This window comes from Salmo trutta, chromosome 27 (assembly GCF_901001165.1).
Source record: "Salmo trutta chromosome 27, fSalTru1.1, whole genome shotgun sequence".
In the NCBI taxonomy this organism is placed as follows: domain Eukaryota; kingdom Metazoa; phylum Chordata; class Actinopteri; order Salmoniformes; family Salmonidae; genus Salmo; species Salmo trutta.
The window spans coordinates 16845500-16860726 of NC_042983.1; the positions used below are offsets into that span (position 1 = coordinate 16845500).

General features: G+C 42.9%; 1 protein-coding gene across 16 annotated transcripts in view; it reads right to left on the minus strand.

Moving 5' to 3' along the window:
- Positions 1-15227, minus strand: part of LOC115164453 (ankyrin-1) — a 183850-nt gene that overhangs the window by 96104 nt on the left and 72519 nt on the right. The gene's annotated exons all lie outside the window — the stretch shown is intronic.

Here is a 15227-nt window from a genome sequence, read left to right on the forward strand (position 1 = left end):
CATCATATTCAGACATAGGAAAGGAAGAGGAGGGAGACAGAGGCAGGAGAGGAAGCATCCCACTCCATCCCAGACCCATGGCTGTACACATATGGCAGGACCATGGGGTAGGATCATGACAGGACTATGGGAGATGACGTCACACACAGTGGTCAGTGCTCAGCATGGGGGGTCAGGAATGGGTGCTAGAGATAGAGATGTGCTTGTGAAGGAGTGCTACTCGCCTATGCTGATCCTGTATCTTCTATAGTGATGGGTCATAATACTATTCCAGTGAGTATTTAGCATTAGAGGCTCTCCCTATGTGATCAAACTTATAAAGAATAACAGATGCTGTTTCTGGGTAATTACAGTTAACTACAGGTGCATGCCAATCATTTTCTTGGTGGAGATGCGGTGTACTTACCATGGCTTCACATAGGAAAAGGTACAGTTACATTTTATACTGTAATTAGGGTGAATACATAGAAATTACACAAAAACATGGTATTGACAGTACACTGTAGTTACAGTACCTTGAACAAACACGTAAAGTACATGTAAATACACAGAAACCAAATCCAACTGCATTATTACACTGAATACAAAGTAATAGAAACATTGTAACACTAAAACAGTTAATGTACAGTAACCTCTCATCATTTTTACACAAGTATGTTACGTTGTATTGTGATACAATTACAGCATTGAGACACATTTATGTTGTAAAATACAGGGTGCAACATTCATTACAATGTACTTTGCATAGTACGTAGTGTTGTAGAAGTGAAGCAGAGAATATTGTTATTTTGCTTGTCTATCACACATATATTGGGAACAGAGTGGCATGTGTGAGAAAGAACAGAGCAGTGCAGGTTAGGTTGAAGCAAGCAGAGGCAGAAGATCAGTTTTCAGCATATAGGCATGGGTGGAGGTGAAGGTGGAGAGTGCCCGAGATGAGATGATGAGACTAGGGGACAGGGGACGACTTTAACCACCAGCCCTAATAGACAGCACTGTTTTCTGCAAGCAGGGCCTGAATGACTCTGCAGAGGATGCAGAGGGTACAGTCCTCTCTTCTCAGAGACAGACACTACCACACTAGCCTGCTTTCACAGGGAGGAGGAAACACAGATAACGACTGCAAAGAGAGATCAACATGCAGATGAAGAGAGACCCTGTTTAGACTCTCTCCCTCTGCTGTGATCGGAGTAAAGTAGTGAGTAACAGCCCTGTTTAGACTCCCTCCCTCTGCTGTGATCAGAGTAAAGAAGCGAGTAACAGCCCTGTTCAGACTCCCTCCCTCTGCTGTGATCAGAGTAAAGTAGTGAGTAACAGCCCTGTTCAGACTCCCTCCCTCTGCTGTGATCAGAGTAAAGAAGTGAGTAACAGCCCTGTTAGACTCCCTCCCTCTGCTGTGATCAGAGTAAAGAAGCGAGTAGCAGCCCTGTTCAGACTCCCTCCCTCTGCTGTGATCAGAGTAAAGAAGCGAGTAACAGCCCTGTTCAGACTCCCTCCCTCTGCTGTGATCAGAGTAAAGAAGCGAGTAGCAACCCTGTTCAGACTCACTCCCTCTGCTGTGATCAGCCCAGGTGCTAGGCCTCCTCTCTGTTTCACAACATACAACTCTCACCCACCCAATCTGTTACTCTGAGCTCTTGTAGTGTCAGCACGAAAAATAACACAACACAGCTTCTTGGCGACACTCTGAGGACCTCAGAGCACAAATACCTGACAAGGAGGTCTGCAATCCTTCTGCAGAGGGCTAAGATTACATCATCCCAAAATGAATGTGTATGTGTGTGAGTGAGATACAGGCTTGTCCTGCTACAGTGTTTGAGTTGCGTCACAGTGTGTCAGTTAGTTAATGGAGGAATTGGATAAATATAGGTGACGGGCAGTAATAACAGATAGAGAGGAAAGAAGGAGAGAGCGGGAAGGAGGGATAGAGAAGAAAGAGAGGGAGAGAGAAAGAGGGAAGGTGGCAGGGAAGGAGGGTGATGGAAATAGGGAGGGAAGGAAGGAAGGAAGGAAGGAAGGAAGGAAGGAAGGAAGGAAGGAAGGAAGGAAGGAAGGAAGGAGTGTGATAGAGAGGGAAATAGGGAGGGAAGGAGGGAGAGGGAAGGAGGGGGAAGAGGTGCTGATAAGAGTAACATTGACTCTAAATCCTTTGGGAAAGCCAGAGGCATGAGGAGAGATACAGAGGGAACACTTCACACTGGAATGGTTACACTTCAGATTAGGAGCTAAAAGTATAACATTTAGAGCAGGGACTCTCACAGTCCCTCAGTAGTCCCCAGGTTAGTTTGGCACGTATGCTACTAACTCAATTAAATATGTGTTTCACTATGCAATTGGGAAATTAAATTAACTACCGACTGACTACTGGAAAATCTAGTGCAAATAGATCATCTACAAGTATGATTGTTAGGCTTCTACCAAACACGGTTTATAAGCAATAGGCCTAGTAATGATACTGTACAAATAAGGACCTACAGAAGTGATCAGGAGCTCCCTTCTCTCTTTTCCATCCCTCCTCCATCTCTCCCTCTCCCCATCTCAACTATCTCCTTCCCTCTTTCCCTCCATCCCTCCTCCATCTCTCCCTCTCCCCATCTCAACTATCTCCTTCCCTCTTTCCCTCCATCCCTTCTCCATCTCTCTCTCCCATCTCTCCCTCTCCCCATCTCAACTATCTCCTTCCCTCTTTCCCTCCATCCCTCCTCCATCTCTCTCTCCCTCATCTCTCCCATCTCTCTCTCTCACCGTCCCCCCTCCTTCCCCCACATCTCCCTCTCTCTTTTCCTCTTGGCAGTGGGGTTGAATGTGGTTTTAATCAGGAGCAAAGACAGAGGAAACAGAACGAGGCAGACAGAACCAGGAGGTAGGCTGACTCATTGCCAGAGAGTGAACTCCTGACACTGTACTAATCGATAGCCTGGACATCTGTTGTCACCCAGAGACCCAATCCGTGAGCTAGAAGGCCATGTCATCAGCGTTAAGAACAAATTCTTATTTACAATGACGGCCTACCCCGGCCAAACCCGGGCCAATTGTGCGCCGCCTTATGGGACTCCCAATCACAGCCAGATGTGATACAACCTGGATTTGAACCAGGGACTGCAGTGACACTTCTTGCACTGAGATGCAGTGCCTTAGATCACTGCCCCACTCGGTAGCCCAAGGGCCACATCTCACACTAAACCATGGTTCCATTCAGAAATCAGCCCATTCAACAGAGATAAACAATTGCAGTGGAGTTGACATTATTAGCATAATTCTGAATGTATCCAGTTGAGCTGTGAGGTTTGGTTTCACTAGGCTGAGATACACAGTGCATGAAGCCCTCATTACAATAAGCATTCCATGGGGAGAGAGAGATAGAGAGAAAAAACCTAGCCAGTTGAACAACAATAATTCAACCGAAATGTGTCTTCCGCATTTAACCCAACCCCTCTGAATCAGAGAGGTACGGGGGGGCTGCCTTAACCCATCAGAGTCTAAGCCCTGCCTAAGCCGGAGGGTTCTACTAAGCTACAGTATTTGTAATTGTTTTAAGAAGGTCATACCAAAGATCATTTAGCTATTTGATTTAGAATTTTAAGATTCCTTGAAGTAAAAAAATAAATAAAATGAATTGATGAAGATTTATTTTTGGCCACTGCTATTAGCCCATACAAATGCATTGAAAAATATATTCACTACATGGAACAACATATAGTCCCCAACAAAATCTAAAGGAAGTTTGTTCTGAAGTGTCTATTTGAGAGATATAAGAAAAATCAGGAAAGATTAGTTGTTGTTTTTTTACATGTATTTTGGCACTTAACAGTCTAAGTCTGTATTTACAGTGGTGTTGGTGCTCCACTGATTGCCCTTTCCTTGTGGCAACAGGTCACAAAATCTCGCTGCTGTGGTGGCACGCTCAGGCATTTCACCTAATAGGTATGGGAGTTTGGATTTGTTTTCGAATTCCTTGTGGGTCTATGTAATCTGAGGGAAACGTGTCTCCAATATGGTCTTCTCTTGAGAGCCAGGTCTGCCTACAGTGGCCTCTCTCGATAGCAAGGCCATGCTCACTGAGTCTGTACATAGTCTTAATTTTGGGTCAGTCACATTGGTCAGGCATTCTGCAACTGTGTATTCTCTGTTGAGAGAGAGTCGAAGTTTAGCAGAGGCGATGCTTCCTCTTAACCACAGAGAAGATCAAAGAGCTGTTCTCCTCTGTGATGTTATGTGAATCAGCCTGGTTTGAAGAGAGAGATCCACAGACTTCTAACAGAGGGGCCAGAGGGACTCCAGGGGCAACCTAATAGAATGGACAGAGGGCCACTGTCTTCCCTTCCAGGCTGAGACCTCCACACACACACACACACACACACACACACAACTCCCCTAGGAGTTCCAGGGTTATATGCCCCCCAGGACCAAAGACTACTTCTGTCTGGGATCGGGTATAACAACACAGAAAGACAATGGAAAGGTGGATGTGACTGTGCAAGTGCATGTGCATATGTGTGTCCTTCAGAGAGAGAGAGAGAGCAAAAGAAAGATAGTAAAGGTGGAGGTGACTGCAGTCCCTCTCCTCTCTCACCTGGCTCCTCTCCAGAAGGCGTCTCAGCTCTATGCTGATGAAGTACTCTGCTGCTCTGCTCTGCTCTCTCTCTCTACTCTGCCCTGTTGAGCTGGCAGCTCTCCCTCCGCATTCATTATTTATCAGCCTGGGATCTGCAGCGTAATTTCTCTCTCACACCCCCCCCTTTCCCCTCCCTCTCCACCCTCTCTATCGCTCTCTCTCCTTCAAACACACACACACCCCGTCTCTTCCTCTCTGTCTGTCAAGCTCTCTGTCTTTATCTAAACTCCTTCACCCCTCTCCACTTCTTTCCGTCAGTACTGATTTGTACTCGTCTCTTTTTTCTTTCTTCTCTCCACTCCTCCCCTCTCCTGTACTTTCATCTCTCCTGCTTATTTCTTATGTAACATCATTCTAGTGGTGCACACTGGTACAGTCCTGTGAGGTATACTGGTCCAGAGCCTGAAAACCACTGAGATGACAATTCAGCTCAATAAAGTAGTTCAACACTAATAGAAGTATTGTATAGTAAATACGTGTAATATTATACTGTAATAAATATTGTAGTCCTCAGACCCAGCATAGGGAATGTAATAAGTATTGTAGTCCTTAAACCCAGCATAGGGAATGTAATAAGTATTGTAGTCCTCATACCCAGCATAGGGAATATAATAAATATTGTAGTCCTCAGACCCAGCATATGGAATGTAATAAGTATTGTAGTCCTCAGACCCAGCATAGGGAATGTAATAAGTATTGTAGTCCTCAAACCCAGCATAGGGAATGTAATAAGTATTGTAGTCCTCATACCCAGCATAGGGAATATAATAAATATTGTAGTCCTCAGACCCAGGATAGGGAATGTAATAAATATTGTAGTCCTCAGACCCACTATAGGGAATGTAATAAATATTGTAGTCCTCAGACCCAGCATTGGGAATGTAATAAATATTGTAGTCCTCAGACCCAGCATAGGGAATGTAATAAATATTGTAGTCCTCAGACCCAGCATTGGGAATGTAATAAATATTGTAGTCCTCAGACCCAGCATAGGGAATGTAATAAATATTGTAGTCCTCAGACCCAGCATAGGGAATGTAATAAATATTGTAGTCCTCAGACCCAGCATTGGGAATGTAATAAATATTGTAGTCCTCAGACCCAGCATAGGGAATGTAATAAATATTGTAGTCCTCAGACCCAGCATAGGGAATGTAATAAATATTGTAGTCCTCAGACCCAGCATAGGGAATGTAATAAATATTGTAGTCCTCAGACCCAGTATAGGGAATGTAATAAATATTGTAGTCCTCAGACCCAGGATAGGGAGTGTCGTTGGCTGTTACTCCGATTGGTAAAAGATGCAACAGTCATGTGCTTGTGTTTCTAGGTACTGTAGGACGAGAGATGGAACTTATCATGGTGTGACACTTAATGCATTAATAGTGCTGAGAGCCGACAAATCATCGGTGAGCTACTGTATATGCACTCAGAGACTGTGGGCTCGCCATGTAGGAAATCAATATCAGGATCACGTCTGGATTTAATGCACCCATACAGTGGAAGTCTTTGGGTCATATTCAGTGGCGAACCGTCGTTCAGGGCAGGTGGGGCAGAGCCCCCCCTGTTTTGAGCCCCACATAAAAAAAGAGGCTGCCTGTTTTGTGTGTCATTTTGGCATTATTACGTGTCACATATCAGTTTGCAAACAATGTACAAAAAAATATAAAAAATCGTTGAGTTAATAAAGCTGCATACAAACATCTATTTTTTACTTTCTTGAGTAAGGCAGCTCCAAAATGCAGGTGTTTCAGCCTTGCTCTGTGCTTCCTGAGGTGGTGGGGCAGCCAGCGGAAAATACGCAGCATAGGGGTTGGTAATGTTATCTAGTTGCGCTGTGATTGGCTCAGTGTTCTGTCACTTATGGGGACACTACGTCACCGCCAAATCTAAGGGTAGAGCTTGAAAATTCAAGCCCCTTGGATGCTGCCATAGAGTTACATTAGAAGTGCCCATCCAAGAAGGCTCAAGGTCATAGGCCACAGATACAATTACGTCAAATCACGATATATCTGCAGTAGCTTTGATTGGACTGATCATGTCAACATCATACTTTCAAAATCTTAGCTAGCAGTCATCATCATGAACCAAGTTGACAATCTACTGGCAAATCCTTTTTAATCCTATGAATTATAAATAAAACATATTGGTGTTCATCATTCATTGGACATAAACATTACACAACAAGTTGGAGATCGCAAATTCAATAATGAGTGGTTTGGAAAGAATCAGTGGATCACTGCAAGCATTGCAAAGCAATCACTAGCCTGCTATTCAGTGGAGTGGCTATGTGGTCCAAAGTCTAGGTTTATGGGTCTCTTTTCCAAGCTTAAAATTATAAACATTCAACATTGGCCATGCTGTCAATCCAGCATGATTTCTGCCGCACTCAAAACAACTGTTAACTTAGAACTGGGAAATCTGACTTCAGTGAGTTCAAGACAACTGGGAACTCGGGAAAAACGAGCTCCGATTGTGAAAATACGTTTTGAATGGTCATCCAACTGTAAGTTGTAAATCAGGAACTCAGGCCTCTTTATAGAGCTACGACTTGAAGATCACAGACGTTATCATGATTCAGACTTGGTTTTTTTCCAGAGTTCCTAGTTGTCTTGAAAGCACAGAGAATGCCAGACTTTGATGACAAAGTTTGATGACAAAATTTGCCCACGAAGGACCGCTGCGCCACCTTCCTGTTCAAGTGAGCACAGCACAACAAGGTGAGTCCAAAAATGTCTTGTATGCTGCTGTATAAATGATGTAATATGCCAGGGAGATATGTATACTGTAGCTAAGAATGTAATACTTGTGTTGCGTAGTAAGCTGTTAGTAGCCCATGTGCCTCACCCTATTTTCCCCTCTTAATTTCGCCTACAGTTCTGACTTGGTGGTGCACATGTAGCCTATAACCTGTTTTAGAGAAATGTAATCATTAAAAATTGTAAGAGCTTTCATTCTCTGCTTATATCCCCCTTTAATTTATCCTACAGTCCTGACTTGGTGTACATGGAGAACACTGTGAGAACAGCCCATGTTCTGAATTCTGTCGCTGTAAGTTTCAAAAGTGCTGAACAAATAGTTATATTGACGAGGTCCGTCCTAGCTCGCTAATTAATGCACTAAACGAATTACGGATTGCCTCTTATCTGCTTGTCGTCCCCTTATGCCATAGTTTGTACATCTCAATTGTCAGTAGAAACCCAATTTGTTTAAGCAAGTCAGCCATATCAGCTATGTAAATCTGGCTGAATGAACTATTTCGCTGGCAGACAAGGCTCCGCTGATAGCCAGGTGTAACAGTGGTAAACTGTTGGGACTGCTGTTGGGACTCTCCTGTTGGTATAGCTTTATGTAAGCCCTAACAGTTTGTGGGCACCGTTTGTCACCGTTAAAGCGCAATTAATGTATTGTTTAGTGTTGTGTTGTGGCTTTGCTGGCATGCATCCCCCTAATTTCTTGTTGTTGTTGCCCCACAAAGATTGACATGCTAAAATTGCCACTGGTCATATTTACTAAGAGTTTCAATTGTAATGCCCTACTACAGGTGCAAACTTTGTACAGATGTAAATGCTTAGTAAGTATGGCCCTTTGAGTGTTTTCATCCAGTGACATGTGGTTGGATCCAGTTTCCCCACCTGTCGATTTGCTCCCCTGGAGCTGAAACTCTCCATTGATCTTTAATGTGTTTTCCAGGCCCCAGGTTAAGGTAGAGGACAAGTGGAAACATTTACAGATTAAACTGACAGGATGGATTCAGGACTATTCTCTTGATGTCCACCAATCAATGTCCTATTATTCCTAATCATGTTACGTAATAGCCTAGCTAGGGCATATTCTGAACTATGGATGTCTATGTGCGTGACAGATGGAGACTTTAGCTATGTGCGTGACTGAGACAGATAGAGACTTTAGCTATGTGCGTGACTGAGACAGATGGAGACTTTAGCTATGTGCGTGACTGAGACAGATGGAGACCTTAGCTATGTGTGTGACTGAGACAGATGGAGACCTTAGCTATGTGTGTGACTGAGACAGATGGAGACCTTAGCTATGTGTGTGACTGAGACAGATGGAGACCTTAGCTATGTGCGTGACTGAGACAGATGGAGACCTTAGCTATGTGTGTGACTGAGACAGATGGAGACCTTAGCTATGTGCGTGACTGAGACAGATGGAGACTTTAGCTATGTGTGTGACTAAGACAGATGGAGACTTTAGCTATGTGCGTGACTGAGACAGATGGAGACTTTAGCTATGTGTGTGACTGAGACAGATGGAGACCTTAGCTATGTGCGTGACTGAGACAGATGGAGACTTTAGCTATGTGTGTGACTGAGACAGATGGAGACCTTAGCTATGTGCGTGACTGAGACAGATAGAGACTTTAGCTATGTGTGTGACTGAGACAGATGGAGACCTTAGCTATGTGCGTGACTGAGACAGATAGAGACTTTAGCTATGTGTGTGACTATAAGCTCTACTTGATTGGTCCACTGCGTACCTACAGTATTATGTGATTTTATTTTCACATTCATTCAGGCACTGCCCTTAGATCAGAGTTCCTCGTTTTTAGCAAGATGTGAATAGTTTAGTAAGGGTCCATTATTAGTATACTTTGATGGATTAATAGGGTTCTGACAAGTCCGACAGAATATGTGCAGAAGATCTAGGTGCTGCTGTAGGCCTTCCTTGGTTGGGGACAGAAGCACCAGATCATCTGCAAACAGTAAACATTTGACTTCAGAGTCTAGTAGGGTGAGGCCAGGGTGCTTCAGACTGTTCTAGTGCCCTCGCTAATTCGTTGACGTAAATGTTGAAGAGGGTGAGGCTCAAGCTGCATCCCCGTCTCACCCCCCAACCCTGAGGAAAGAAGGCAGTTTTTTGGTCAATTTAAACTGCACACTTGTTGTTTGTATACATGGACTTTATAATTTGTTTGTCTCCCCAACACCGCTTTCTATCAATTTGTATAGCAGACCCTCATGTCAAATTGAGTCAAAATATTTTTGAAATCAACAAAGCATTCTGCTTTTGCTTTGTTTAGTTTTTTTGTCAATAAGAGTGTGCAGGGTGAAGACCTGATCTATCGTATGGTAATTTGGTGAAAAGCCAATTTGACATTTGCTCAGGACATTGTTTTAACTGAGCAAATGTAGGAGTCTGCTGTTAATGATAATGCAGAGGATTTTCCCAAGGTTGCTGTTGACGCATATCCCACAGTGGTTGTTGGGGTCAAATTTGTCTCCACTTTTGTGGTCCCAAGTACTGGGGAAGATTGCCAGAGCTGAGGATGATGTTAACGAGTTTAAGTATAGCCAATTGTAATTTGTGGTCTGTATATTTTATTAGTTAATTTAGGATACCATCAACACCACAGGTCTTTTTGGGTTGATCGGTTTGTATTTTGTCCTGTAGTTCATTCAATGTAATTTGAGAATCCAGTGTGTAATTGTAGTCTTTAATAGCTGTAGGGCATAACATTTTCTTTTTGGTCCACTAACCACTGGCAGGTTGATTTAAAAATATTTTCCCCCTAAAATTACACAAACAAAACACAAAAAATGTATGAATGCTTTGTAATTTTTCTAAAAACAATATTTTTACCGCCTCAGCCCTCATGCTAGCCACTTTCCCTTGGGGGAATCCCCGTCGAAACCGGATGCAGTTTTATTGCCTTCTTAAGTGGAGGTCCAATTCAATAGCGTTGCCCCCTCGACCTTCGATTTAGCTTGAGGGAGTGAGTGAAGAACTTTGACCACTTGTGGGGTTTATATGACCCACAATTCAATGCAAACTGTAGTCACGTGATATACTTACGTGTCAAATTCAATCAACACAGCTGCATTTTTGGCATGTCAGACAAAATGATGAAGCTAGCTAGCTTGCAAAAAAATATATATAGACGACATTGACTTTAGCTTTGTCGTAGTAAGGAACCTATAAAATGTAGCTATCTTCATTAATGTATTGGAATAAATGACGAAACTATAAAACTAGCTAGGACAAAGTCTCACTTCATTAGGATTTTGTTTTAAGTAAATTAGACAAACTTTTTAAACTTGTGCCAGTGCATCTAAAAATGAATCTTTTACTGAGCTCTCTCTCAGGTGCAACATGCTCACAGACCCACACCAGGCAGTGTTTCAGCGCGAGGTGGGATAGGCTATAGTAGGATTCATAGTTATTTGACTTTGTGCAATTAATTTACCAGCTATGAAATCAAATGGCAAAAATACCTTAAACAGCTACTGCTGCATTTATTTAGCTATAAATGTGATCATACTTTTTCATACTTTATTTTTCCTTAGTGTATTGCTGTACTGTTTTAGTGTTTCACCATAGTGATGGCATAGACAGATTTTCTGGATCACCGTGTTTTTGGTTGGATAGGTTCCTCAGTTTTTTTGCATTCTTCATCAAACCATGTGTCATTTTTGATAGGGAAGCTGAGAGTTCGAATCACGATTGCAGTGAAATGTTTTGTCCAGGAAGTAGTCTAAAAGGTATTTAATTTGTTGTTGGCCAATTGTTTTTTGGTAGGTTTCTACACTACTTTCCTTTCATCTATAATGGTTCTTAATATACTGAACAAAAATATGAACGCAACATGTGAAGTGTTGGTCCCATGTTTCATGAGCTGAAATAAAAGATCCCGGAAATGTTCTATAAGCACAAAAAGCTTATTTCTCTAAAATGTTGTGCATACATTTGTTTACATCCCTGTTAGTTAGTGTTTCTCCTTTGCCAAGATAATCCATCATCCTGACAGGTGTGTCATATTAAGAAGCTGATTAAAAAGCATGATCATTACACAGGTGCACGTTGTGCTGGGGACAATAAAAGGCCACTCTAAAATGTGCAGTTTTGTCCCACAACACAAAACCACAGATGTCTCAAGTTTTGAGGGAGCGTGCAGTTGGCATGCTAACTGCAGGAATGTCCACCAGAGCTGTTGCCAGAGAATTTAATGTTAATTTCTCTACCATAAGCCACCTCCAACGTAGTTTTAGAGAATTTGTCAGTACGTCGAACAGGCCTCGCAACCGCAGACCACATGTAACCACGCCAGCCCAGGATCTCCACCACGCCAGCCCAGGACCTCCACATCTGGCTTCTTCATCTGCGGGATCGTCTGAGATCAGCCACCCGGACAGTCGATGAAACTGTGGGTTTGCACAACCGAATAATTTCTGTACAAACTGTCAGAAACCATCTCAGGGAGCTCATCTCTGTGCTCTTCGTCCTCACCAGGGTCTAGACCTGACTGCAGTGGGCAAATGCTCACCTTCGATGGCCACTGGCATGCTGGAGAAGTGTGCTCTTCACAGATTAATCCAGTTCCAGAGGTACTGTAGTACAGACAATGTAGGTCAGATTGGTGGAGTGGAGCATTGGAGGGAGACCCACGTGGCCTGGAACTGGAGGCCCCTCTTAGCCACCCATAAGACTGCTATTTACATGCCTGCCCTCACCCTCCTTCCAAAATGTCTGGAATCTAGAGACAGGCCAGCCATGATCATGCTCAGGGAATGTAAATTGCTTATTCATTGGAGCCGACCAACCAAGTGGCTCCACCATCAACTGTGAATCTCATGATGGAAAAGCGCGTGAAAGAGTGAGAGCGGCAGAGGAAGCGAGAGAGGGAGAGTGTGTGAGCGAAAGAGAGGGGAGACGGAGTAAGAGAGTGGGAGTACAGAGCAGAGATGTAGGTTGTTTAACTTTCTTCTTGGCAGTGCTTTGTCCACACCACATGTGGCAGGGGTTTGTTTTCAGGAAAAGGAGCTTCTGGCAGGAGTCAGACTGTGGCAGTGATGCCTATGGTGGCGGTGGGGTTATGGTATGGACAGGCATAAGGTACGATCAATGAACACAATTGTATTTTATCGATAGCAATTTGAATGCACAGTGATGAGATACAGTGAAGAGATCCTGAGGCCCATTGTCGTGCCATTCATCCGCCGCCATCACCTCATGTTTCAGCATAGTAATGCACGGCCCCATGTCGCAAGGACCTGTACACAATTGCTGGAAGCTGAAAATGTCCCAGTTCTTCCATGGCCTGCATACCCACCAGACATGTCAACCATTGAGCATGTTTGGGATGCTCTGGATCGAGGTGTACAACAGCGTGTTCCAGTTCCTGCCAATATCCAGCAACTTTGCAACAGCCATTGAATAGGAGTGGGACAACATTCCACAGGCCACAATCAACAGCCTGATCAAGAACATGTGTCGCGCTGCATGAAGCAAATGGTGGACACACCAAATACTGACTGGTTTTCTGATCCATGCCCCTACCTTTTTTAAAGATATCTGTAACCGACAGTCATTCAGTCATCCATAGAAATCCATAGATTAGGGCCTAATGAATATATTTCACCTGACTGATTTTATTATGTTAACTGTAACAGTAAAATCTTTGAAATGGTTCCGTTTATATTTTTGTTCAGTGTAGTATGCAGTTTGTTCGGCTTTGATGCGTCATGATTGAGTATTGCTCTATTAAAGTAGGCTGTGATTTTGCTGTGATCTGATAGGGGTGTCAATGGGCTGAGTGTCAACACTCTGAGAAACTCTGGGATGAGGACAGTGATAAAGTACACTTAAAAAAAGGGTTCCAGAGAGCTGCAGGAGTTGTGTCCTGTTTTTGTTGGTTGTTTTGTTTCTTTCTTTCTGTTCCTTCTCTCTTAGACAATTCGGCTCCAGGGAGACAGACGGGGAGTGGTGGGTAAAGGAAGTCTGTTTTATCAAAGGATCTTTAAAAGCCGGGGGTATGAATAAGCATTGGGTGACGTTATGACATTACTATACTGCAAACACTCAAAAGAGCTACATCAAATCCCATTTTCCCTGCTTTGTACACACTACAACATGGATCCTCTCCTGTTGCCCTCTGGTTGGTAACATTCACATCTAACTGGTTTTAAACTTTGAGTCAATGAGAGACAGAAGAGAGGGCAGCTTAGATTGAGGTTTCTCACTTGGCACAGATGTCAATTCCACGTTGGTTCAAAGTAATTTTGTTGAAATGATGTGGAAACAGCGTTGATTCAACCAGTGTGTGCTGAGTGGGTTATATGACTGAATTAGTTACTGGCATGTTTCATGCTTCTTGGTTTGTTGCCTTTTTTCCATTTTCTGTAGTGATTCTGCTGTGACTGCCTTGAGTGCTTAGCCTAATGATCCTTGTGAAATGATCATATATATACGAAGAAAAAAAACAGCTCGTAAATGGCCCAAGTGGATATATTATATTTGTTCTACTTATTTTCTGTGTATTTGAGTAGTTTCAAATAATGTAGCCCGAATCTCCTATTGGAAGTATTTGAAGGCATTTTTTTATAATTTCTTATAAATAGCCTACTATTTGAAAGCACTTTCAAATACTTATTTCAAATATCTGGTTTAATTGCATGGGAGTGTACTTGAATCAGTGTATTTCAGTCATTTCAAATACTTTACAAGTGTATTTCAAAATTCATTCAAATATTCCCTTTTTCTTTTCAAATAAAACATACTTACTTCTAAATGTAATTGAAATGCCCTAAATAGTATTTGAACCCAGGTCTGTATACTGCAGCTGTATTATTGTGCTGAGTAGAAATATTAGCATGTTTTCTCTTGTAATCCCATGGGACCTGTAAAGAAGAGGTCTGACTGGGAGATGAGAGAAGAGAGGGAGGGGAGGAGGAGGACAACAAAGATGGAGGGTATGTAAGAGAGTAAGCTCTCTAATCTGTTTATGTTTTATCAATGACATTTAGAGGCACCCCCTCCCTCCATTGAAGGGGGGAACTCTTCCATTCCAGACTATTTTTATCTGCCATATCATTAGCATAATAAAACATGTGTGAAAAAAAGAAACCCTAAGAGACAGCCTCGCCAAAAACCTGGATTGGAGAGGCTTATTTTTTTTTCTCTCTCTTTTCTGTTGCTCCATTCTTCTCGCTCAGAGAAATGGAAATAGGCATGCCTTTTCTTTCTCTCTGGGCATCATTATGGCGCTTTTCATCCCTTCTCTTTTGTCTGAATAAGCGGAGCTAGCCCCTACTGAGCCAACCAGCAGTCACACCGGGCCTTACTCCCTCCACACAATAACACTTCAACATCACTTACAACTACTGACTACTCAAAACATCTCGAATCTGTGAACACTGCCAATTGTTGCATGGATGTTACATGCTATATTGTAAAGTGAAGATAGCTAAATAACTAAGCCAAAACTAAAAAACAAAGTCCAAAGTCTCTGAGAGAAACACAACTGATGCACATGCTGTATATCAAGACAAAACGGCAAAGGCAGAACACACACACATACACACACACAAACAGAGAGAGAAGGGCGATGAGGTTGCCCTTCAGACAGGTGTGTGTATGATGTGTGTGTTGCCCTGTGCTCACCATGCTGACAGGGCCTCTAGTGGTCATTTATCAGAGCTATGCCCCCTACTCCCCCTCACACACACAAACACACACAATAGCACCCTATCTATTCACACGCTTATTAGCTCTCTTTCAATTCAATTTAATTCAAGGGGCTTTATTGGCATTGGAAACATGTTTACATTGCCAAGGCAAGTGAAATGGATAAACAAAAGTGAAATAAACAATA